Source organism: Ambystoma mexicanum, chromosome 7p (genome assembly GCF_040938575.1).
Source record: "Ambystoma mexicanum isolate Mex_15411 chromosome 7p, UKY_AmexF1_1, whole genome shotgun sequence".
Taxonomy (NCBI): Eukaryota; Metazoa; Chordata; class Amphibia; order Caudata; family Ambystomatidae; genus Ambystoma; species Ambystoma mexicanum.
This window is the reverse complement of record NC_090939.1, coordinates 263,284,237-263,311,972: the sequence shown is the minus strand read 5'-3', so window position 1 is coordinate 263,311,972 and position 27,736 is coordinate 263,284,237.

Sequence of the window (27,736 nt, the reverse complement as noted above, 5' to 3'; positions counted from 1 at the left end):
CCTTGCAGCAGAGGCCTAACTTGGCCTTTCAGTTCATGTCATACTTGGTATCATTTAACACCACAGATTTCCCCTGGCTCTTTTCCCTTATTATTCTTGGGAAAGAGTAGGGGAGAGTGGGGTTTCCTCAGAATTCCTTTTCATTTGTTGGAGACTGTCCAGCTCATTTTCTATCCTTATGGAGTGGGCGCTCCGGCCTCACATTCTGTATTTGGTCTTGGGGGTATGTGATGGAACCCCCTTCCTTCCTCCTTTCCAGGGTCCCGTTGGGTCCTCTCCGGACTTCTCTCCTGCCCCAAGCTGGAAGTGAAGGAAGTTAGTCATCTAGTAATAGAAAGAAAAGGAACATTCAGTACTTTTTACACAACATATTTCCCCTTTTGAAAAAACGAACATTACAGAGAAATAGATATAACATTTTAGAGCATGAACATAACACCTTTTCTTAACATTTCCAAACAATATTAATTACACTACTCACCTGTAATAAGGCTCCATCCAGGGTTTTCATCCTTTCCTTTCACTCCTGATGATTCCTATGCTCAACTTTCATTGGGCTCATCAATCAGTCGTAAAGCTTGCCTGGGATGACAACTTTTCAACTGAATGATGTGGACCCATTTTTCTTCCGTCTGTTCTCCTTTTGGGATGCAGAACTTGTAGGCAAATGGTGATATTTGGAGTGAAGTCAGCAGAGTGTTACGAAGAACAGTGGACAGTGATTGCCCCTGTCCTTGGCTGTCACGCTCTGAGTTACTTTGGAAATATACTGGGTGTGCTGGCCCTTTAACTCAGTGAACTCTATAACTCAAAGAAGGCAGCACGAAGCGCGTTGCACCGAGTACAGTCAGCAGAGATTTATGGAAAATGATGGACGGTGATTGCATCTGTCCTTGACTGTGTCACCCTCCAAGTCACTTTGGAAATGTACTGGGTCTGCTGGCCCTTTAACTCAGTGGATTCTATGACTCTCAGAAGGCAGCACGAAACGCGCTGCACAAGTGCAGTCAGCAGAGTGTTATGGAGAGCGGTGGACAGTGATTGCATCTGTCCTTGGCTGTGTCATGCTCCGAGTCACTTTGGAAATATGCGCTGGCCCTTTAACAGCAGAGGGTTGCGGTGGCTGTGTGACTGGGTGTTTAAAGAAGCATAGCCTGTCGAAACAGAGTTTCACCTCAAATGGGTAAGTCCTCATCACCTGAAACATTTAATTCAACAGTCAACACCTCTCACACGTGGATCAAAAGGAAGGACATGAAAAAAGTCACTCGTAAGCGATGGAGGCTTCCGAGGTCTGCTGATACTCTGACAAGTTGGCCAATGGGTGATGGAAATTTGTCTGTGGAGTTTCCGGGCAATACAAAAACAAAGGTACCACCTGCAGCACTCAGTGCTAGTCAGCCCCCTAGTAGGTAAATTGAAACCAAAATGGTTATTCAAGTACAGTTGGCACCAGGGCTGTGGTCAACTAGTGCATCCCTAGATGTAGTGGCAGGGGGCGCACCTTTGAGAGGTGACTTCCTGCCACTGGATAGAAAAATCTGTTCACCCTAGCCCGAGGGCCACAGACATTTACAGAAAAATGAACAAGTAGATTGGATTTGTTACTACTTGACAACAAGGTCCTTGCCCTTCGTGTGCTATCATCTGCTAACTTTATCTTTGTGGAACCAGTGGCTTCGGAATGTGGAAACTATATGAGGGTCCACTATGTAACACCAGAGTTGACGGCTCTCATCAGACTACACCAGGCTTCCATCCTAAAGGTTGGGTACTCGGTGGATTGCCCTACACACGTTCCCCTCAGGAAATTGGATGCTACTCGGTCCTTTGTGCAGGTTATAATGAGAGGACTGGCCGGCCCTCCCACTGGGCCTGCGGTGAAGGGTCTGCTGCTGACCTTAGCCTTCTCTGAGAATGCCCTGGAATGGGAGTCGTTTAAGAAGTTCCTTATGAAAGACCTAACTGCCAGTAAATGATCTTTGAAGCTTGCATCCTGGAACACCAGAGGTCACAGTCATTTTTTGGACCAAAACGGCTCTCTGTCTCTCCTATGTGAGCATGATATCCTATTTCTTCAGGAGACATGGTTAACAGAACAAATTCAGTTGGAGGGCTATTTTTTTGTTCCAGAAACATGCCGGAAAGGGCTCACATGGTTGCCCTTTTGGTGGCCTAATAGCGGGAATAAGGCAAAGCCTACTGGTGGAGAGCATACGTCTGCTGGTTGAAACTGAAACTGTGATGGCTATAGAGGTGGTGGTGGGCGAGGGGGAAACGTGTTGCTATGCTTCTTGTAAATGTATATTTGTCACCAGCCATTGTTAACCTGGAAGTTTTTTTTGATACTCTTGACTCGGTGTGTGCAGATTGGTTGATTACTAAGGGACATGAGGGTGTTTTGATAGGTGGGATTTAAATGCTTGTTGTAGGGACACAGACAAGTGACGGAGCTACAATTCTGTTAGCCGCGTTAGTGTGTTGACAAAGAGGAGGGGTGACAGGAAGGGGTTGAAATGGCTATCATTTCTTAAGGAGTGGGGCCTGTCGATGTTAAATGGTAGAACAGTAGGGGATAGCCCAGGTAAATGTACATGGTCCATGAGTAACACATCGTCTACAGTGGACTACTTCCTCGTCAGCAATAAATGTGCAAAATTGTGGAGTCTTTAGAGGTTTGAGAAACTACTTTTAGTGATTACTCTATTTTAGTTCTGACCTTGAAAAAGGGAAATTTGTGTACGAGGCAAACTGGTGGGGGAAGGTGGTGGCAGCAGTACATGATGCTGGAAATCGAATTGACTGGACCCAACGAAATATTGGTGAGGCTAAGAGGGCCACACAGCAGTTGTGCAGATATGAGATACCTTAGTTTCCCTCATATAGCTAGCCTGAAATGGGCGAACGTCTGAGCCTTCTTGCTTTGGAATATGGGTCCCTTGGCCAAGGGTATTCGGTGATACATTCCTATAAGCATAAGAATGTTTTCGATCCAGACATTTAGGTTGAAAAACTTTGGTTGCGATGTAATATCAGAAAAGCTTAGCAAAATGGCTGTTATGCTGTTCAGGTTGAGAGTTGAGACACAGATAAAGAAGTACAAAAACGCATATAAAAGGTGGTTGCACAGGAGAAAATCCTTCAAAATTAATGGTCAGTGGCAACAGATGCTTGTTGGTTTATGTATACACAATACACGTAACATCTGGCAACTGCTGTCAAAGGCAAAGGGGGACAGCCATCGAGGGTTAGTAATCCAGTCCCTGCGGGGAAATGGACTGCATACATATCGGAGAAATACCTGCAGCAGGTTTTTCCAGTTTTGGAACACACAGGTACAGACTATTGGCCACTGGGTGTTAAAGTTGACGATATTCACACAGCTATTTTAAAGCTAAATGGCTCTCGTGCCTCGGGGGCCTAATGGACTGTCAAATGCAGTACTTAAGGCTAACCCCACTGACTGGGCCAGAAGTCAGTGGCCAGGGGGTGGTCCCCGAAACTTGGCAAAATGCCATTTTGCTACCCGTTTACAAGAAGGGTGACAGGGGGTAGCCCGAAAATGATCGTTTGCTCTCACTCTTGGATGTACGGCGGAAACATTTGGCATCATTTGTTTTGGCGGAAATGCAGAGGTGGGTTCAACACAGCAACATACTGCACACTACCCAGACAGGTTTTTCGGCCAGGGTCAAGTACCACGCACAACATTAGGCTTTTGGACTCATTCATTTTGGATTCCACCAAGAGGGGCTGGCCAGCTTTATACCTAATTTTTGTTGCTTTTACAGAAGCCTTTGATTCTTTGAACCGTGTTATGTTGTGGCAGAAGTTGAAGAAGCTGGGTCGCCCAAATTGCCTGTTGTACATCATTATCTGCCTCATACAAACACAAGTGGGCAAGTCCATCTGGATGACTTGAGTTCATTGTCAGACGGGGTGAATACAAACAAGGGGGTCAAGCAGGGATGTTTGCAAGCCCCACTGTTGGACCTCCCAAACTCGGTCTTGTCGGAGCAAGGGTGTTCACTTAAAATCGGTACCACCATAGTCAGCAGTGCTCTTTACGCCGACGACCTGGTCCTAATGGATCGTACTATCAGTCGTGCAAAAAAGTTAATTCAGGGCATTGTTAGAATATGTTGATAAAATCGATCTTGCCATAAACATGAAAAACACCAAAACGTTGGCTACAACAGGTGGGCAAATCCGGCAGGTTAGCCTAGGTTTCTATGTTGGCAAATTAGAGCATGTGTGTAGCTGCACTTACCTGGGCTTAGAGCTGGCTGCAAGTCGTATCTATGACTTCACTATTGATGGAAAAAAGTGAAAAGGGAGTCCGTTAACATATGTCATAAATAGATTCTCCAGACAGACCGCTGGCTACACCATGGATGGAATACTCAAACTCTATAAGCAGGGTTTTGTGCCTGCCATACTCTGTGGTTTGGAGGCGTTAACTTTGGGGGATTTATCGTGGTTGGAGGTACTAAAAGGGCGTCTCTGGAGAAAAATCTTGAGTCTTCCACCTGGGACCCTTATGGACTATTTGAGACTCAAATTAAGGCCTGGTGTCTCTGAAGGCCCAGGCGCTGATTCGCTGTGGTACGCTCTATTTGAAATCAAGGAGTGACCCAAAGTGCCCCTTGCTGGGTATACTGGGGAAAATCTACAAAAGGGGCAAAAGGAGATGCACAAAAAATAAACGATATCAGAGTCTGAACAAATATTGTTTCCAGTGGTTAGATTGGGTACCGGATTTTAAAAGGGGTACCCAGTATGAGATCTTGAAGGGTATTTACATCAATTTTTTTTATTTTTTATTTCCAACATCTAGTTTCTTACAAACTTTTGTTACAATACATCGTCAATTCAATTCTATCATATTTACAATTTTATCAATAAGATGGAAAAATGGGACTGGCTATGCAATTATTCCCATCTTGAAAGACTAGACAACTATAAGTATGTCACTGTAATTACGCATAAGTACCTGATGCCAGAGGCCTATTTAGCTAAAAACCCCAGCCCTCGGGTTTGTAATTTTAGGATGTGTTTAAGAATGAACCAGCTCCCGCTGCTAACGGCACAGGGTGTATATACAAATATCTCAATGGAGCAGCAAATTTGACGAATATGTAAAAATTCAGACATGCTCGATACATCTAGGCATGTCCTAACTCAATGTGCAGTTATCAGTACTAAGTACATGTGTTTTCTGGAAGAATTTGTGAGTCGTTATGACTCCATTAAAACTGAACACTTCTGGAATTACTGTCTCAACACTGATTCAGTTAGCCCTATACTGTCTGTGGTGTTTGATCAAAGCTCAGTTAGGTTAACAATGGAAGGACGTGTGGCCTTAGTTTTCAGTTTTTAGGTGGTATTTATCTATTAATTTTGTTTTATTTTATTCATCTATTCAAGTCTTTTGTAAATGCAGACAACCTGTATAGTTTGTTTTTATGTTATTATGATTATGATTAGGAATCTTAGATTTAAATGTATGAAAATGTGTGTAGAAGTTCATTACTTGGGCTTATAACAAATACATTATTATTATTATGATATTGTATCTGCAATTTCAAAGGCATCACGCAAAGACAGAAATCATTTCCACTCCTTGGCCTGATTCCTTTGAAAATTCTACAGATAAACCTTGTCACTTACTTCGTGCTCCTTCTTGGTGGTCTTTAGATCATAATATGCTTTGATCCCTTCAGCTGACAGCACAGAAGCAAAAGCATTTTTAAGAAAGGAAATGCAGGCAATGGTCATCCTTCATGGTGAATCTTGATAAGTATTTTGTTTGTTTAGCTGTCCACATAAAATGTCCCAGATTGTGACTGCCCAATACTAATGAATACATTTATTGCTCAAAAAAAGGGTTATTTAGTTAGCGCCAGCTTTCAAGCTTAAATAAACACTTTGAGTCAAAAAGGTGATGTACGTGCTTTAATCCAAATTTTGTGTTGCATTAAAGATTTCAACCTCTACACATGTTTCTCCACTGTAGTTCCACTGTGGTTCCAGTGGGTCATCATGAACTTTTATATATAATATTCACAACTTTAACATTTCTAAAAAATAAAAGTAAAATAAATAAACATTTGTTAGAAATTAAATTTGGTCACAAATTGTAAAGAGCACTTATTTTGTCTCTTGTCATTTGATAATTTGTAAATTGATATATATCGTTCTAACTCACTCTTATTAGTGTTGAGATGCAAGTAGTCTTGCAGTTTAGGATTCTGCCTTTTTTTCTTCCAAATTTGCTCTTAGTATTTATGGAGTTGTCTAAACAGTAATAAAAATACACATTGGACCTATTATCCCAATGTCCTTGATTGAGGCCAAGGATGCATTATGGTATATAAAGTTGTTCAAAAAACGATACTGCCGAAAGAAAGGAAAAGTATTTTTTATTAATTACCTTATGCTCTGGAGATTCTCAAGTATATAGTTCTGATTGATGTTTTGAAACACGGATGAAATTGAATTGCAAATCTGACCAAGGCAGTGTCATTCCCCTTTCTTGCAGGGGATGTAATGAAGGCATGGTATCAAACACGAAAACAGACACAAGTGATCACAGTTCAAGGGTATTTATTTAACTTCAATCTAATCCTAAATCTAAAGATGGGAGCGAACTACAGGCATCAAATAATAATAAGGCAGTCCTAGTCGAGTCTGGCAAAACAAAAGGACCTATACTAATAAACCTATTGCCAATCCTTACTTCTGAATACAAATAGTGTGGGAAGCAATGTTATGTAAAAGAAAAGTGTTCAAGAAATGATACAAGCCTTGAGGATATTCAAGCCATTATCTTTCCTGCCCCATGTTTTCAGCACAGGACAAGATGGCACACTCGAGCTTAGCACAATCTCTGGCTTCTCTAGCACAAGGGGACAGTTCAGATCTCAATATCAGGGCTTTGTGTGCCAAAGTCCCTTTATCATTCAAAGTTTCTTATTTCAGAAGGCCTGATGCGAAAGACAAATATTCAACAGTTCTTTTCTCCTCAGGATTCTTATTTACACTTCTTGAGTGATTTCGATTCACCCTGGATGCCCCTCCACCTGGCTCCGATCTACTTTAAACACAAAACCTTCAATTGATCTCCCTCTGCCGGGGTCAGATCAATTTCACATACTTTTCCAAACGTTCTCTACTTCATCGAATTGGAAGACTTTCAACTGTGCATAGGATTTTGCTTGACCCGTCGCATGACCACTTCGATTCACATTTATTCATTCACTTTCAAATGATCTCCTTCTGCCTGGCTCGGATAAAATTATCTCCCTCTGCCAGGCTTGGATAAAATTTATCTACTTTAGTCACTCCTCAGCTGGGTACCTTACAGAGACCTTCGTTTGAGCACCCACGCAGTGCCGGATCACTCTGTCAAAGGTATTGTAGCTTATTTCATTTCAATCACTCATCAACAGTTTAATTTCACTTGCTCCTCTTATCACACGTGTTTTAACCTTGGCTTCAACACAGACCGTCTTGTATCGGTCTCCCCAACTCATCGGCTGTGTTGATTTCACTGATGTGGTTTTGTTCTTGGAGCCAAGGTTGGAACCACAGCAGCTGCTGATTCTTCCCGTCTTGATTCTTGATGCAGAAGGGCCCCAGGTACCTCTGGCACACAATACAGGATTCTTCAGCTTGGTTTCCTGGTCTTACGCTTTCTATTCTCGAGGTCTCATGAAAGTAACAGTTAGTTGTCAAAAAGGTCAAGGGAACTTCACTCCTTGCGATCCAAAAGAGATGGGCATGCCCATACCACCTAGATGACAGATCCCTGAGGACTAGTGGGTGAGACAACCTTCTGGCTTCTCACAGGGAACTCTGTTTGTGAGTGAACTGGGTTGGAATTGAGCACACACAAGACACCCCTTTAGGTAAATGTCGCGGTCCTGGCCCATGTGTGGCCAGTAGGCAACCTTGTGCAAGATTTCTAATGTTGTATGAAACCCCTGATGACCGGCAGTGTCCGCGTCATGGGCCTGGTTCAACATCACGCTTCGGATTGAGGTAGGTACCACCCACTGGTCACATCCAGATAGGACTCTCTGTACTAACAATCCATCTTGGGTCGGGAACATCTTTGAAAACTTCACCAAGAACCGGAGATCCTCTTTACTGGCATAATCCAATTCTGTTAGAGGAAAACTCACAGGGTCTTCAATGTGTCGATAGAATTTTCAATAATCGGGTTCTCTTTCTGTGCAGTGATCAAAACTGCATCTCAGGTATCCTTACTCCTATGGGTAGTTGAGTGTTCACTCTTTGCATGTGTTTGTGACCTGGTGACAGTGGTCACTTGGATTTCACCCAGCAGGGATTCCGTCTCTATGAAATCCCCCTGCAGTGATCTAGTTTTAGCCAACTGGTCAGCCATGTCATTCCCAGTCTTATCTGGCCCCTCTATTTTGGAATGACCTCTTATTTTCTTCCAATAGATGCTCGTCTCATTGACAGTCACCAGATTGTCAATTGACTGGATCAGTTGGGCTTGCTTTATGGTTTTATTGTTGGCACAAAGCATGTCTTGATTCTTCCAGTTAATGAGGTGCTCCACAATCCCATTTCTGACATGATCAGAGTCAGTGATTTTGACCAGTTCATTGAGTTGGTGGTGCACTGCAGTGAGGATGGGTTGATGAACGGCCATCAACTATGCAACCTGACTAATTCAGGGTCCTAGTTTGTAACCAGCAGAGGGTTCTGGGCTATTTTTCACCCAGGCATTCCCAATGCCAGAAGCTATTTTCTTTTACCATTATTATCAAGATGGTAGGAGCAACAATGCACGTTAACTGTGGGTATCCCCACACATGTGTCTCCCTCATAGACCTTGTGTGGGGAAGGTAAGTACCTCATTAGACTTTTGTCCTCGTGACAGTTTTCTTGAGTACAATCATGTAAATCCTGCAACCATTGCGCTAAGGCACACTTCTTGTTTTGGCCATATCTGACCTCCACAGGAAAGCCTTGCATGGACAGGATCCAGGAAGTAATTCTGGAATTACTAATGTTCCCTACCTGTATTCTTTCACTTTGTAAATATTGCAAGGGTTGGTGAGGAGTCTCGCCAATGATGTGCCCCCCCTGGATGAATGGGCAATAATCTTTCAATGCCCACACAATTGCCAGGAGTGCCTTCTCGCAGTCATTGAATTTTTCCTCCAAAGATGACAAAGTCTTGCTTGCGTACGAGATTACTTGGATGTCTCATTTGTGCTTTTGGTACAACACCGCTGTTAGGCAAGTATCTGAGAACCCTGTCTCCAAGAAGAACTCATTGTTCTTTATGGTCTCGGGAGAATAGCTCAGAGGCAACGTGCTCGCCTTGGAAGCAAGACGACACAGAGCACCACAGGTTCCATCCCCGGGTCCGCGCTTAGAAACCTCCGGGCATTAAGCGCGTTATAAATGACCTATCATATCTTATCATATCATGGTGTATGCCAAACAAGGAGCCTGAGAAAGGCTTCTTTTCAGTTGTTTAACTGCCTTGGATTGTTCCCGACCCCACTCCCACTTGACTCCAGCCTTTAATAAATGGACCAAAGATTGAGTGTGGATTGCCTCTTAAAACTGGGAGGAAGGTAGATTTTCAAGAATGTTGAAGGGTTCCTATCACCAGTTTGTTCTCCTACAGAGATGCCAGTGATGTCTGGAACATGGTTATTCTTGAAGTGGAATTCAACTTTCACAGACCATCGTTCAATTAAATAACAGGTACCATTCATGCTTACATAATTGGTACTCATTTTTAATTTTATAGGCCAATTAGTCTGGGTCCAGACGACTTTGTTTATACAGTCGATCAGCTGTGATAACCTCCTTAGGAGATAGTTGCCCAGTAAAGAAGGTGTGCTTCTGGAGTCACGACTATCACCGGGTGTTTCAATCGATGTTGCCCAATTTTTATTTATAGATCCACAGTCCCTTAGACGGAAAAGTTAATTCCCATCGACATTTTGGAGTTGTTTGGGAAGTGGTGTGAGGGGAGTTTGGTGACCCTCCCACCGCCCTGAGTTTAGGTGGTCAAAGGCTTTTTTGGACAGGAGTGTGGCTTGGGATCCAGTGTCCACCAGAGCTGGTCGTTCACACTGACCCCAAACCCTCACCGGTGTATAAAATTGACCTTATTTCTCCTCCAGGGTGCAAAGAAAGTGTGAGTTATTTTCCAGCCTGGTGGTCATTTTCTTGATATTTAACTCCAACACTGGGTGATCGTGGGTGATTTTCTGTGTCAGAGATCGGGAATCTAAGGAAAATTCTGCAGCTGACAATGGGCAGGTTTGGGGAATCCTCTTTCTCCCCCGATTCTTTGCTGTCCCCCTTTACCTGGAGGCAGTTCTACGAACCTGTTTTTGGGAAGGACACCTCCGTTTCTGCCTTGTCTGACATGCACTTTTGGGTTTGAAGAATTTCTTGATCTGGTTCGGTCTCCATACTTACCCTGTATCACTCAGGGTCTTTTGGGTTCCATTTTTCATTTGGAGGGATGCCCGCATTTCTGAAAGAGAAGGTCTGCTTACCTGAATCCTCAGGGGACTCTTCTCTCTCTGAGGGAATGATCCTGAGTGCCTCCACAAAGTGGTTTCTTCGTTGGCCTCTCCTACTTACCCTTTGCTCTTTTGGGTTCTAACCCTCCGGGGGTAGAAAAGTCAATTTCAGGCTGAGAGGTTTCTAGTTTTCTGTTCTGGGTGATTAAGGAAGCTTCCTCAGGGGCTTGGCATCTCCCTCACCTGGGCCCCCTCCTCAGTAACCTGTGGTTTGTCAGACATATCCTCCTGTCACCCTCCCCCCATGGCATCAGCCCTGGGTGTTGGGGAATTCTGGGAAGCATGGTTAGGTTGAGGGTTGGACTGATACCTCAGTATGTACTGGAGATCTTCTGTCATTTGCTGGACCTGTCTCTCCAGCTGCAAGACTTTTTCTGGGTTGTAGGGAGGTCCTGAGTCATACCTCTGCTGCTCCTGAAAAGGGTACCTGTCCCTTCCCCCAGAGTAGCTGTAACGCTCACCTGATTCCCGTAGAGGCGCCGGTCTTGACTGGGCGTATACCGTATCTTCAAAGGTGATGTGTAACACACGGCTGGCTCTTTGGGCTGGACCTCTGTGCACTGTATGTTTGACTCGAAGGGTAAGATGTCTGCAGATAGAAAATATGGGATTAATGAACTGGGTTATTGAATGTCTCTCTCTTCTTCCCTTTCTCTTCTCCTGTAGGACCCCGAAGGTTAACGCTCTCACCTTAGGTAAGTGAACGCCGTGCTCTCTATCTGCCTCGGGGCAGGGTGCTGTAACCAGTTTCTTCACTGGATAAGGGGAGCAGGCCTCTTGACTTCAGAGGACTGCTGTCCGTCGTTTACTGCACGAACGGTAAGTTTCGAGTAATTCTAATGTCTTTAAAGTCTTTAGTAATGATGTCTCTTGTTTTGCAGGATTCCGGCGATGGTGGATGACGGGCTGAAGTGAGTTGAAGATGGAGCCCGTGTGATGAATAGAAGCGCCTGGAAGCACGTAAGTAAGCGCTTGTTGCCTGCTTCACGATGCGCTCTAACTGTCTTTTTATTTTGCAGGTACAAGTTCGGAGCGGCTGCAGGGTGCCGGAATACCCACTGGGTTAGATGTGGAAAGGAGTAATGGTACGTGAGTATTAAAGTTCCCCAATGTCTTTAAACGCACCTTGTTTTGTCTTTCAGATGCGGGATGCAGCGCCGAAGGCCTCCGGAGCGGGCGAAGAGTTGGTAAGCTTTTGTCTTTCAGATGCCGGAATGCAGTGTGAAGACCTCCGGAGCGCACGAAGAGTAGGTAAGCCTTTGTCTTTCAGAATGCAGCGCGAGGCGTTGGTGACAGCCGATGGCCCAGGTAAGTGAAGAGCTGTCACTGAAGACCGTAATGCTAACCTGTTCTTTCTTGTCTTTATAGGTGTTGCTGAAGACTGGATTCAGGATGGTAAGCCTTTTTCCTTAGGCCCAGGATCAGATGCAGAAGACACGATGAGCGTTCTGCTGCAGAGGATGCAGAATAACGCAAAGCAAGATTCATCCATCGGGTGTGGTTTAAATAGCCTCCTGTAGTGCTTAGGTGTCTCCTTCCACAGCCACGCCTAGGTAAGAAAAGAGTTCCTGCTTTCCAGAAGAGTTCCAGTGTTCTGAACCTAGGGGGTGGCTCCTGCCCCACCCAACAGGAAAAGTAGTTCCAAACAGAAGAGGATCAGAGGCTCAACTGGCAGGCAAGTAAGCAGCATGGTCTGCTGCAGGTAAGTCCACCCAAGCATTATGAGCCCGGCGCTTCCAGCGCTGGGACTGGGCATATTTATGAGCCTGGTGCCACTGGCGCCAGGACTGGGTCCAAAAGGTCCCAATTGGGACTGGTTGGCACTCGGAACCTGGGTTATGAATCTGCTTCCAAGGGAGTTGGGAAAACCCTGACCTTTTGGAAGCAGGGATCATGACAGTACCCCCCCTCAAGGCCCCTCCCAAACCGGGCTTCTCCGGGGGTTTTGGCTTGTCAGGAAATGTTCGGTGAAATCTTTTGATTAGGCGAGGAGCGTGGACATATTCAGCAGGTTCCCAGGATCTCTCTTGGGGGCCGTAGCCTTTCCAGTCAACTAGGTAAAATAGTTTAGATTTGGAGATCTTGGAGTCCAGAATGCTTTTGACTTCAAACTCGAGTTCCCCATCAACTAGGATAGGTTTTGGAGATTTAGTTAGTCGGGTTTGAGGTTGCACGGGTTTTAATAGAGAGACGTGGAAGACCGGATGTATCTTCATGTGCGGGGGCAAGTCCAACTTGACCGCTACTGGGTTTACTATGGTAGTGATAGAATAGGGACCGAGGTATCTTGGGTTGAATGTGCGTGGCCCTTTTAGAGGTAGATATTTGGTGGATAACCAGACTTGATCCCCTACTCGATATTGAGGGGCTTCCTTCCGATGTTGATCTGCTCCTTTCTTGTATTGTTCTTTAGCCCTTTGAAGGTGAGAAACAGCTTCCTTAAAGGCTTGGGTGATTGTAGAATGCAGGTAGTCTACTGCTGGTGTTTCAAGATCTTGGAGGGGATCCAACTCCGAGGTTCGAGGGTGACTGCCGTACAAAAGAAAAAACAGGGTTTTAAAGTTCCCGAATGGACAGAGTTATTGTAGGCATATTCGGCTATCCAAAGGATGTCTTTCCAAGTTTTTTCAGTTTGTTGCAGCATGCAGCGTAAATACTGTTCCAGAGTTTGATTGGTCCTCTCGGTTTGTCCGTCGGTCTGAGGGTGGTGACTGGTCGATAGTCTCACATCAATTTGAGCCGACTGACAGCAACTTCGCCAAAAATGAGAAATAAATTGACTACCTCGATCCGAAATTAGAACCGAAGGAAAACCGTGCAGTCGGACGATGTTTTCGAGAAATTCTCGGGCCAGAGTTGCTGCTGTTGGCAAGCCTTTGAGCGGAATGAAATGCGCCATCTTGGAGAATAAGTCCACGATTACTAGAATCGTATTGTATCCGGAGCATGGAGGTAGATCGGTGATGAAGTCCATAGAAAGCGTATGCCAAGGGCGAGGTGGGATGTCAATAGGGCGTAAGAGGCCTGCTGGTCTTTCCTTTTGACTCTTGTTTTGGGCGCATACTCCACAGGACATTATAAGGTCTCTGATATCTTTTTTCCAAGACGGCCACCAGAAGTAGCGCTTGATCTTTTCTGAGGTCTTGGCTATACCGGGATGTCCTTCCATTAAAGAATCGTGATAACAAGAGATTACTTATTTCTGTAAATCTGTGCTGGGTAGGTATAATCGTTCTTGGAAATACAATAAGTTGTCCTTTACTGCAAAGTCCTTTCCTTGCAGATGCCAATTCTGTATGTTTGCTGGAGTTACAAGTTGCCTGGCTTTATCCTTAACTTTCTCTATGGATTGTGTGGCGATTACACCCAGAATTCTTTGTTCGGGAATGATTGGTACAGGTTTAGGGTTGATCAAGTGTTCTTCCACTCCCATCCGAGAAAGGGCATCAGCTTTACCATTTTTTGTACCAGGTCGATAGGTAATTATGAAGTCAAACTCGGCAAAGAATAATGCCCAACGGAGTTGTCTAGAGGATTGGGCTTTTGCGGTTTTCAAATATTGCAGGTTTCGGTGATCCGTAATCACAGTAACGGTGTGTCGGGCCCCCAGCAGATAATGCCGCCAAGCCTTAAAGGCAGACTTGATAGCCAGAAGTTCCTTGTCAGTAATCGTGTAATTGATTTCAGAAGGTGAGAATTTGCGGGACCAAAATGCCACGGGATGCAACTGATTGGTTACCGGGTCCTTTTGTGATAGAACTGCCCCCATGGCAAGGCTTGAAGCATCAGTTTCCACGATGTAGGGGAGTTCGGGGCGAGGGTGTTTTAAGATTGGTGCAGAGATAAATTTAGTCTTCAAATCCTGGAAAGCTTGTTCCGCCTCGGTAGACCATTCAAAACGTTTGTTTTTCTTTAACAAGGCAGTGATGGGCTGGACTATTCGAGAGAATTCGGGGATAAACCTGCGGTAAAAGTTAGCGAAGCCTAACATGCTTTGCACACCTTTTACGGAGGATGGTGATGGCCATTTGAGAACTGCATCGACCTTCTTTGAATCCATACGCACTCCGCCAGGTGATAATATGAATCCCAAGAATTCAACTTCAGTCACGTTGAAAACACATTTTTCCAACTTAGCGAAAAGTTTGTGTTGACGCAATCTTTCGAGGACCATTTTCACGTGTTTCCGATGTTCAGATTCCGATGAAGAATAAACGAGGATGTCGTCAATGTAAACAACAACACACACATCTATGAGCTCTCTGAGGACATCGTTCATAAAATATTGAAAGGCGGCCGGGGCATTGCAAAGTCCGAAGGGCATGACCTGATATTCAAATAGCCCATACTTGGTGCGGAAGGCCGTCTTCCATTCATCGCCCTCTTTTACTCGTACCAAGTGGTAAGCTCCTCTAAGATCCAGCTTTGTATATATGCATGCTTTTCTGACTTGGTCCAGGAGTTCAGGGATCAAAGGTAACGGATATCTATTCTTAACGGTGATCTGGTTCAGGGAGCGATAATCTATACAAGTTCTAAGGTCTCCTTCCTTTTTTGGAACGAAGAACAAAGCTGAAGAAGCAGGGGACTTGGAAGGACGAATAAACCCATTTGCCAGGTATTGATCCAGGTATTGTCGAAGGTGAAGGTTCTCAGGCTCGGTGAGGGCATAAATTCTACTACAAGGAGGAGTAGATCCAGGTATCAGGTCTATCTGGCAGTCATAAGACCTATGAGGAGGTAGAGAGTTAGCCTGATCCTTCCGGAAAACATCTTGGTATTCTAGGTATTCGGGAGGTAACTGGGGAGTCTCTGAAGAAATTGCTGCCAGTGCAACACCAGGTGGAGGGTGACAAGTAGAGACACATTCTGGAAACTGGACCGTTCTTGCTCGCCAATCGATCAGAGGATTGTGTTTCTCTAACCAAGGTATTCCTAGAATAATCTGAAACTGAGGGGCCTTGATCACATCGAACACGATCTTCTCATGGTGTCCATCTTGACTTATTAGCGTCACTTCTTGAGTGGTATGCGTTACTGGCCCGGAGGCTACCGGGCCAGTATCCACCGTAGTAATGACGTCCTTTACAGCCTTGGGACAAAGAGTTAGATTCATCCTCAAAACCATTTCATGATCCACATAATTGCCGATGGCACCGCTGTCGACGTAAGCTTCAATTGCATGTAATCGATCCGGATTATCAGGGCTAATGAGGACCATAGGTATCACGAAATGCGAGGTCACGGAACTGGTTTTCACGCTCGGCAAGAGGACCTCTATTCTTGTCGGGCGAGGTCGTTTCCCTGCTCAGAGTTTGTAACTTTGGTAACTGCAGCTCCTACTGCCTTCTTAGCAGGTTTCACCGGAAAGTCTCGAAGAAAGTGCCCTGAGTTTCCGCAATAGAGGCATAATTGCAACTGTTTTCTCCTTTCCCGCTCCTTTTGTGTTAGAGGACCTTTCAGACCCCCTATTTGCATGGGTTCCCCGGAGTCTACTCCTTTGGAAGGAGCTGGCGGTATGGAAAATACTCGAGCATCAAACTTGGAACGATCGGCCTTCCTGTTCTGCAGTCTGTGATCTATTTGAACGACTAAGTCTATATAGTCCGAACAATCTTGTGGGGGATTCACTACTTGGGCTAACACATCTTTGAGCTCTCCACGTAGACCTCTATAAAACAGCGTAATCCTTTTGTCCTCAGGCCATTGAGTTTCCACTATCAGTCTGTTGAAAGACGCAATATAAGCCAAAAGGTCTTGATTACCTTGTCGCAACGAAAGAAGCTCATTGTCCAAGGCCTGCCCCTGTGAATGTCTTGCGAACAGTTTTTCCATACTGAGCTGAAAAGCTTGAAAATCATGGAGGACCGGATCATCTTGATTTACTAGAGGGATCGACCAGTCTGCCGCATTGCCACTAAGGTACGAAAGCACGAAAGCTACTTTAGCTTGATCAGTTGGAAAGGCTGCTGGCCGGCATAAGAAATGCAACCGGCACTGATTGATAAATACTGCAAACCTCTTTGGGTCACCAGAAAATCGTTCGGGCGGAGCCAGAGGTACATTCCCAGGTAGGTTGATCTGCACTGGATTCATAGAGGATGTAGAAGGAAGATTTCCCCCAGATGCGGGTAACGGGGTCTGTCCGGCTTGTGACTGTAGCAATTGTCTAGCGAGATCATCTGTTCGCTCCTTGGAAATAATCAGTTCCCTTCTTAGAGCGTTCGTTTCCTGACGGGCTGCATGCACTTCTGCCCTTAGTTCCCCAAGTAACTGGGCTAGTTGGTCGGTATCCGAGGTTTCCATAGCGCCTGGACGGGAGTTTTGTGGTAGGCTTTGCGTTCTGTAACGCTCACCTGATTCCCGTAGAGGCGCCGGTCTTGACTGGGCGTATACCGTATCTTCAAAGGTGATGTGTAACACACGGCTGGCTCTTTGGGCTGGACCTCTGTGCACTGTATGTTTGACTCGAAGGGTAAGATGTCTGCAGATAGAAAATATGGGATTAATGAACTGGGTTATTGAATGTCTCTCTCTTCTTCCCTTTCTCTTCTCCTGTAGGACCCCGAAGGTTAACGCTCTCACCTTAGGTAAGTGAACGCCGTGCTCTCCATCTGCCTCGGGGCAGGGTGCTGTAACCAGTTTCTTCACTGGATAAGGGGAGCAGGCCTCTTGACTTCAGAGGACTGCTGTCCGTCGTTTACTGCACGAACGGTAAGTTTCGAGTAATTCTAATGTCTTTAAAGTCTTTAGTAATGATGTCTCTTGTTTTGCAGGGTTCCGGCGATGGTGGATGACGGGCTGAAGTGAGTTGAAGATGGAGCCCGTGTGATGAATAGAAGCGCCTGGAAGCACGTAAGTAAGCGCTTGTTGCCTGCTTCACGATGCGCTCTAACTGTCTTTTTATTTTGCAGGTACAAGTTCGGAGCGGCTGCAGGGTGCCGGAATACCCACTGGGTTAGATGTGGAAAGGAGTAATGGTACGTGAGTATTAAAGTTCCCCAATGTCTTTAAACGCACCTTGTTTTGTCTTTCAGATGCGGGATGCAGCGCCGAAGGCCTCCGGAGAGTGCGAAGAGTTGGTAAGCTTTTGTCTTTCAGATGCCGGAATGCAGTGTGAAGACCTCCGGAGCGCACGAAGAGTAGGTAAGCCTTTGTCTTTCAGAATGCAGCGCGAGGCGTTGGTGACAGCCGATGGCCCAGGTAAGTGAAGAGCTGTCACTGAAGACCGTAATGCTAACCTGTTCTTTCTTGTCTTTATAGGTGTTGCTGAAGACTGGATTCAGGATGGTAAGCCTTTTTCCTTAGGCCCAGGATCAGATGCAGAAGACACGATGAGCGTTCTGCTGCAGAGGATGCAGAATAACGCAAAGCAAGATTCATCCATCGGGTGTGGTTTAAATAGCCTCCTGTAGTGCTTAGGTGTCTCCTTCCACAGCCACGCCTAGGTAAGAAAAGAGTTCCTGCTTTCCAGAAGAGTTCCAGTGTTCTGAACCTAGGGAGTGGCTCCTGCCCCACCCAACAGGAAAAGTAGTTCCAAACAGAAGAGGAGCAGAGGCTCAACTGGCAGGCAAGTAAGCAGCATGGTCTGCTGCAGGTAAGTCCACCCAAGCATTATGAGCCCGGCGCTTCCAGCGCTGGGACTGGACATATTTATGAGCCTGGTGCCACTGGCGCCAGGACTGGGTCCAAAAGGTCCCAATTGGGACTGGTTGGCACTCGGAACCTGGGTTATGAATCTGCTTCCAAGGGAGTTGGGAAAACCCTGACCTTTTGGATGCAGGGATCATGACAGTAGCTCAGGTACAGGAAATTTCACCCATAATTTTCCATCCTGAATCTCACTTCTCCTGGATTCAGGGAACTATGGTCCTGGAATCGGGGAGAGAGAGGAGGATTAGTTTGGAAGTTCTGGTCCGGGGATTATCTGGGGAAAAAGATCAGGTTGGGAGGTGAAGTGATACTTCTCTCCTGAGGGAAGTTTGGAGGGAAGGTACCCGGGGCAGTACTTACCTGATTGCCACCCCCTCCTTCCCTGGACTGTGGGATTGTGTATACATACCCCAGGACTGGCTTGGTACCCTTGTACCTATGGTTTACATAGGTGGCAGGGTTAGTGGAATCCTTGTTCTGGGCCCCTGCCTCACTACCATTCGATTGGGCAGGGGCAGGGGGACCCTTCTTTTTTTATTTTTTTATTTGTATTAGTTGAATTAAATCAACCTTTCAAATATAAACAAAACAGAAAATATATACATAACAATACAAGTTCATATACATGTTATTTACATTTACATAATAATAACATTTCATTCCACAAAGATCACAAAGGAATTTCACAATAGGCTTGGTATGTACTCATTTGATCAATATATAATAAAATGAACAAAAGATTTATGTGCATTTTCTTTCTATTTGAGGTTTCATATTTACATGAGAAAAAGAAAAATATTATTTTTTTGCTATTTAAAAATCATTGTGCATTTTGAAAGAAAATGTGTCAGATACCTAAATAAACATGTTTTGTTCAACATCAATGGTTTTCGTTTTTTGTAGCCTCCAATCCTAAACATGTTTAAAAAATTAACAGTTGCAATTTGTAATGGTAAATGACAGGCACCCAAAATTAGAGACCAACATAAACCCTGATCAGTGAGGCATAAGTATTTACAGTGCCTTGTATAATGTTTTTCATGCAATGGCCGTAAAGCACACCATTCCGTGATGATATGTACCAATGTTTCACAAGTGTCCTTCAACAAACAAAAACGGCAGAAGTTGTCAATTATAGCTAATTGTTTCCTCTTGGCTTGCACATCCCTGGTGTTCCACAGGTTAAAGCGTAATCTTAAAATGCCATTACGCAATTTAAGTGAGGGGCACCGGACAAAATAAGAGGGTAAGGGTTGCAGTTTTTTATGTGGGAACTGGGCCTCCTCCACATTGTGGTACGAAAGACACAGGGTTCTGGTGGTTAACCAGTCAAGCTCAAACAGTTTTAATTTTGCTTTGTCAGGGTTCTGTATTAATAGATCTAAAGACACATCTGCCGAATTTAGTATGAGGTAGACCTTTGTGAGCCATTGTCTGAAGAATGCGTGATTAGTAGCAAATATGTAGTTTGTCAAAGTTTTCAACAAGACATTTAAGGGAGTCGAAATTAAGCATCTCCTAAAAAACGCACACAAGCGCCACTGATATATGGCATGTAGTGAAACCAAACCCAATTTATACCTTATCCTGGCGACAGGTATACAATTCGGAAGATGTAAGATACGCCGCCAATATTCTGCTTCCCATTTGGCAAACGGAAAAGGTGCGTTAGTATTTAGTGTTTCAAGGCCATATAAAAGTGCTGGAATTGTTTTCATATTCCAAAAAAATAGTGCAGGCTTGATTGAAAATTTCCCATATTTGAACATTATAATTCTGGCTTGTGAAATAGATGATGTAAGTTTTGCCTCTAATCGTGCTATATGGCCTTTCGCGTGATACTGGCCCTCGAACAATATGCCAAGATAAGTATACTGGGGAACCATTTGTATGGGAGATCGATCAAAGGACCAAACAAATGATAGGGGGCCCTGGCGCTTGGGTGAGTAAGCAACAATTTGTGTTTTGCTTAAGTTTCTTTTCAACTCGTTTCTTTGAATATAAATATAGAATGCATTGAGCAAGCGCTGCAGACCGAGTTGTGTTTTTGATATAAGAACTATATCATCTGCATAAATAAGGGTTTGGATGGGTTGATCATTAAGCTTTGGAGAGTCTGATATCACATCTGTCAAGGCAGATCTAACATCGTGAATGAAGTAGTTAAAGATTGCTGAGGCTAAGAGGCAACCTTGCTTTAGACCCCGAAATGTATTGATCTGACCGGATAATATTCCATCTAATGTTAGCCTAACTCTGATGGAAGTTTGGGAATGCCATGAGTGAATGACATCATACAGTGTGGCCGGACAGTTATCTTTACGTAGTTTTGAAAGGAGAAGCACATGACTCACCGAGTCGAAGGCGGCATTGAGGTCAACAAAAGCAAAAATAACCTGTTGTTTAGACGTGTAACATTGCAATTTGACTGAATTTAGGGCAAACAGATTAATAGTGGTGCCCATGCCTGCAACAAATCCTGTTTGATGAGGATCTCGGAGCTGTGCTTGTAGTGTCCAGGTATTAAATTCAGATAAGATTGGTTTGGCGAAAATTTTTCCTGGCGCATCCAGTAAGGCGATTGGCCGATAATTGGCTGGCACACTACGATCCCCCTTCTTGAAAATAGGAACGATTGTAGAAGTTTTCCAGGATAGGGGGATGGTACGTGAAGTTAATATTGCCTCAAAGAAGGAGTAGAGGATATTAGCCCAATCATCTGGATGAGTTTTGAACATAAAGTTCGAAAGTCCGTCTGGACTCATCGCCCTAGAGGAGCTTACCTGCATGATGATAGCATGTATGCTTTCTATAGAACACTGTAATTTCCATGGGGTGGCAGATGTTGGTGTATATATCATTTTAGAAAAGACTGGGTCAGCATACAAGGAGGAAAAATGGGTAGTCCAGGTAGATTCTTGGAGGCCGTTGATTTGTGCATCTCCCTGGATCTGACAACTACAATCATTCAATAACTGCCACATAGTGGCAGAATTTTTGTTGGCGATGGCCTGTTGCATTGCTTCGCTATCCTGTTGGAATTGAGCCACCTTTGTACTCTTTAGCCAGTTTTTATATCGGCATTTGGCTGTTTTTAGGTGTTGCCAACGGAGTGGATCTTCTGATGCTGCTATTTTTTTTTAAGAGTTTTGAATTCTGCTTTAATACGATGAGTCTCTGCATTAAAACTGTGTGGATGACTTATTTGATTATGAATATTGTTTAGTATTGGGTTGCATTATATTATAATCCACGCTATTTTTCAAATTGATTAATGTATCTGTATTCCACCGGAGACGATTCCTTGAGGAATTAACTATCGCCTCTGCATGGAAATTTAAATTGTCTCTCGTTATCGCTGAATTCCAAGAGGATTGTACAAGCAAAAGTCTGTGATCACTGTGAGGTTGATCACTGATGGTCAATTTGTTTACATTTGTAAACAATCGAGGACTCATATAAAATATAGTCATTTGTACTAGTGCTAGACCCTCGCTGCCACGTATGTTGGGGAGGTATATCTCCTTCGACAGAACCGTTGAACATATGAAAGTTACGGTCCTGCATAAGATTGTTCCAACTCCAAGCGTCTTGCGTGCAGCCAGTGGGCCTCCAGCAGTCCATGTTGAGGTCACCCGCAATGATAGTCCCTGAGATTGTATTGTTCGTCAGGATCATGTCTAGGATCTCAATTAGACCATCATAAAACATGTCATCCGACATGACTGCAGTGTTCCTATAAATATTGATAAATGCTATCACCTGGGTTTGACTAACAACCTGGACTAGTTGGATCTGAGCCCCAACAGAGGACCATGGCTTGACACGCAGACCACTAGAGATTTGGACTGCCACTAGGAGACCTGAGGATGGTCTACCTCCACTACGAAGCGCGGGGAGCAAAGACAAGACAAGAAGTGAGCCAGGTTTCCTGCAATGCTATGACTTGACAAGATTTAGACAACTTGGTAATGGAAGATTGTAAGTGAGAATTGCCCCTAGTATTCCAACTTGCTATTTTAAAAGTGGTCAAGGAAGGGCAAATTGATGGTTAATATTGTTGAGTGGAAACACTTTGAGCACCAACATTGTCCCGATTCACTCCTTGCAAGATGTTCGGTTTCACCCGAGTATTTTGATTTTTAAGGTGGACACATGCTGGGTCCTCTGCTAAGAGGAAACCCATGTCAAACAATTGCATCCTGCATCTCCAAATGGAATCCCGCTCTACTCCAGATGGGAGCCATAGTCTCACAATTGTGCGCGTTAAGTCTGAGATGAATTCTATTTGGTCATTGTCCCGCGTTGATACATTGCATAGCTCAGGCACATCTCCAAAAATGTTCAAAGCACTCTGGCGATTCAAATCATAGGATGGAAAATTCCCATCTCGGCATTTTAGAATGAAGGTATGAAACTGAGCTCTGCGTGGATGTTAATGCGTGAAACTGAGTGCAAGTTAGGTTTCTGTGGCATCCATTTTAATTTTGAAATGTCGGTGCTTGGGTTACGATGAACATCACCTATTTCCTCCTGTGAATGCTGTTCTTCATCTGAGGAGATTTGCGGTTTTTGGCCACTCACAGAGGCCACCTCTGTCGGCACAAAATTTTGCATCTTGGTCAAATTAGTGGGCAAATATTTGTCTACCTTCTGTTTAAAATTCTCAAACACATGTTGTGTCAGTAAAGAATCTGTTATAGGTGCGAGCACTTTAGAGAAAGGGACACTAAAATGTGTTGTAATGGGCATTGCAGAAGGTTCACAACCTTGATCATTTGACATTTTAGTTGGCAAAGATGTCAAACCATATGCAGAGGGAACTGATAGCACTTCATTAGGTTTGACATGAGCGGAGCTAAACAAAACAGCATTTTGTTGCTTTAACGCCGAGAGTTGGTCCTCAGCCTCCGTGTTTCGTGCAATCGATAATACTAATTGTGAAAGAGGGGACAGAGGACCACTCGAGCAATCTTTGTTACTCGGTCCGCTACTGACTGTAAGCGCCAAGGGTGGAATTGTCGGGGCTATTACGACTGATGTTGGAATAGGTGCTGTTCCAGTTGTACCAGGCGCAATATTTTGGGAAGTGGTTGTTTTGTGCAAAGCTTTGAAAAAAGGAGTTAAGTGTTTTTTTGGTATGTTTGATATTTACCATATATATATATTTATTTTAACAAAGCCAGTGGTTTCTTTTGAACAATTTTAGGATTCCTAGCTTTAAGGGCCTCTACCGGACGTTCAGGTGCCAGCACCACATTCACCTGTTTTACTCTGGAGGAACTTGCCTGTGAAAGATGTGCCATAGAAGCAATCTTTCTCTCATTATTCAGAGTAGAACACTCACTTGTTATGGGACGTATTATGCCAGAGATCAGGGGTAAAGCACACGACTCTGAAGTCATCTCCGGGTGTGCAGTATGTGTGTGATGACTAGTCGTGGTCGGATTATGAGCAATATCATCAACAACAAAATCCACACATTCCGCTGAATTATTCACTACATATATATCAGTTGCCACAAGCAAACTCTTAGATTTGGTGGATGAAAAATATGCCGATAACCACTTTGTTAAATCATCAAATTGTTTCAATTGTTGTGAGACCTTTGTGTCAAGAAACTTGAAGAATTCGCACAGACTCATAATAGTGGTTTTTATAGCAATGAGAGCTGGTTGAATCATTGTTGAATGCCGTAAAAATAAGTCAGCAGGTATGGTTTTGATTGCTCTAGGAGTGGGTAGAGCAAAGGACTGTAGCATGGAGTTACGAAAGTCTTCTCGAGAGTGTATTTGAGTTGACTCCTCCTCCCCAACATGGAAATCAACACTAGGACAATTATTATCCCTCCATAATATTGGGGATTCACTTTGGCTTGAAAGAATAGACAAACACGTGTGGTCAATACAGGAGGGAGGAAACTTTATGGGAGAGGTTACAATACGGGAAGACAATAGCTTCGGGATGTGTTTGGTCGAAGCTAACATTGTGTGGTTAGATAAAGGTTGTGGATTGACTGTAGTACCAGGTGTGTTTATAGGTAATGGCAAACTATTGACATGTGACCCACCAGATTTGTTATAGTCAACCAGATGGGACGTGGACATAGAAGAAATGGACACAATGGAGTCATTCATGTGGTTATCAAAAGTAAATTTAGGTTTCAGAGAAGACCCTCTCGTTGGTGTAATTGAAGTAGCAGAATAACATTTCAGCTGGAGAGATTCTGGGTCACCCTGATAAGATGGTTTCCTTACTGATGTTAAGGGAGGAATATGCGGCGGCATACTTGTTGTTAATTTATATGCCATTATGAATTCACTTGACTGATGCAAGACTATTGCAAGCTCCGTAGGCAACCCACAAATGCCCTTTAGTCCTTAGTCACCTCCAACAGACTTCTACAGAACCTTCTCCCATAAACAAACAACAGGAAGCAGGAGGGAGCAGGTGGGAGAAAGAAAAACGCAGGCTCCAGCAATGTCTCACGTCCAAGCAGAGTTTTTCTGTTGCTCTCACCCGTGCATCGATTGAATTGCCATAACACGTGGGTACGCTTGACTGCTCAAAGGGTCTGGCCCCGCAGTCACAGTTGAGCAGGTCAGGATAGAAATAAATCAAAAATTAGTCCCACACGTGCATCAACCGGTAGTTTGGCTCAATGTATGGATGAGCTCGACTGCTCAAAGGGTCTAGCCCCGCAGTCACAGTCCAGCAAAATAAATTAAGCCAGGATCAAGAGGTAGCCTCTCTCACGTGAAGGCAATATGTGGATGTATAAATGAGCTTGACGGCTCAAAAGGCCATGCCTCACAGACATAGGCACAGAATCCGCAAACTGTTCAGAATAGGAAACTGTCGGTAGTTCACCATGGCTTTGATGACGTGGCGCACAGTCAGTAATATCCGAGTATCAAAGATTTTGAATGTAGAACTCGCTCACTTTTTATTTTAATGCGGTCTATGGCAAACTTGCATTCAGCCTCCTCAGAACTCGCGGCTAGAGTCACTGCCGGAAAACTCCTAGAGCTTTGCACACTGCAATGTGTTGTGGGGGGCTAATACAACCTTCCTGGGCACCCGAGAGGCACGCCACAAGGTCCACACTAGTTTCGCGTGCTGCACCTCCAGAGCCAAACAGCAGCCTAACAGCTTCACCCCACGTAAACGCCGCCCTTGACACCGCAGCCGGGCTTCACACCACGTGGACTGGGTGTGATGATTTTAACTTCCTGGTTGCTCCGGGGGCGTGGCTTCGCTCGAAGGATGTTTAAAGGTGTAGGCAGCTCCTGATGTGCTCTTGGCAGGCACAGGATGTTTAAATGAATTCCGGGTGCAGTGCACTGCATTCAATGAATGTCCAAAAGAGCAGAGTCCACTCGATTCCAAGCGCACAATGCACAGCAAAAACGAGGCTCACACAGCCAGAGCCACAGCAGCCTAACAGCTTCACCCCACGTAAACGCCGCCCTTGACACCGCAGCCGGGGACCCTTGTGTATTCCATTTTGTTTGTTGGCAGGAGAGCTACTTTTAGGCCCCCCATCTCCAGGTCCAAAGTCAGGGTAGTTCTCACCTCTGCCACCTTCGCAGCAGCAGATGTTTTCGTGGTCTGAAGTACTTACAGTATTCTTTTTCGGCTCCCAAGACACGCTTGTCTGGACCCCTTCCCTTCTGTATGGTAGAGATGAATACTCATCAGGATCAGACAAGGACTGGCCTTCTGGATCTGTTTGGCTAAACATGTGCAAGTCCAACTGCCTCATGTTCCCCTGGGAGGTTGCAAATAACTGGTCTGAAGCCCCTGATGGGAGGGGCACCTCACCTTGATCAGTGGGCCTTCTCCCATATCCTGATTGGTCGGGTGCCTCAGAGCCTATTTATAATTCTCACTTTCCTTTGTGAGACTCTCATACCTGTGTCTCTCTTTCCTCATTTCCTGTTGGTATTCAGAGAGCTGGCTTTTTCATTCTGACACTAAAGCCTGATTAGTCTCAAGCACCCTGCTCTGAGCTACTAACCAACCTTTTGTTTGCTGCACCTCACGCTGAAGTGATTAATTCTTCCTTTGTTAGCCTTGTATGCTGCATGCATATTCAAGGCGCTTTTCCTTCAGGAGACTAATCTCTTTCTTTTGCACATCCCTACAATTCGTTGCCTCTGATAGTTCAGCTTCTATTTGTCTCACACACTCTACTAGCTCATTCCTTTCTTCTCTGATTCTGGTCGGTTCCTGAGAATCTGACTATTCTTTTTCTGCATCCACGTTCAACTTGAATTCATCTTCCGTTGTTTCAGAATATTTATCTGCCGCATTTCATCAAACTCCTTTTGTGAGTCCATCTCTTTGATGATGAACTGACTATTTTCCCCTTTCCGATCTCTTGATTTGTGCTTGAGTGCCACAATGTCATCTAACAACCCTTTATTATCATACGTCTAGCCATTCAATTGGGAATGCAGGTGACTTACAGTGTTTGCACCCTCAGTGCATGCATTAAGCAGTACAGTGACTCTTCCTCTCTCTCTGCACTGGCTTGCTATTGTGTTTATAGCTCATCCTGTAGTTGTTCAATGAGCCTTTCTTGTTGTACTTTAAAACGTATGCTCCATAATTTATGCCTTATAAATATTGACTCGGTATTGGATCAACTGCAGGGCCAATTGTGGAAGACCACGCTCAGAATGCCTAACTCACTTCCAAATTGTGTACTACGACAAGAGCTTGGTCTAACCGCATTATCGCCCAGATTTCATTGGCACCAATTATCCAACTTGGGAAAGATGCTTTTTCCCCCAGAAATATCACTCTACTTAGATTTCTCCATTATGCTGAAGTCAGCAAATCCACCTTCGGTGGTAATCTTCTTTAATACCATGAGTAAACTCCTTGATGAATTTGCTCTAAAACCCATTGATCTTGAATATCGTTCAGCTCATGTGAAAAAACGGCTTTTCGAACACGATTGGGCTAGAACGATAAACGAGATGCATTCCAAGAAATTGTACACAGAAGGTTCAGCATTTGTGCACGCAAGGACTCCTCGTAGACCATACTTGCTAAAATTTCCATGCAGCAAATTACTAGAGCTATATTTAAGATTCAAGCTTAACCAACTGCACACTTGCGAAAAAACACTAAGTTGGGAAAAAGGAATTGGTCTAAACAAGGAGGCATTGTGTCGATTCTGTGGAGACAGTTCTCAAAAAGGAAACGTTGAAACATTTAACAATTTTTTGTGGCTACTTTGAAGTGTGTCGTTCCACATTACTGGGAGTGGAATTACTTGGTACATCACTCAATTCTAGAGAATGGTGTTGGAAAGTGTTCATGTGGGGTTCCTCAATGAAAGCTAATTTGGCCCTTATAAATTTCCTCAAGGTGGTGGTTTCAGAATTGGATAATAAGAATTTGTTGTAAATATTTTTTAAATGAAAGTACTTTTTATTTTTGATGCTTGAATGGTCTCAATTATGTAAATAACTTTGTGATTACGG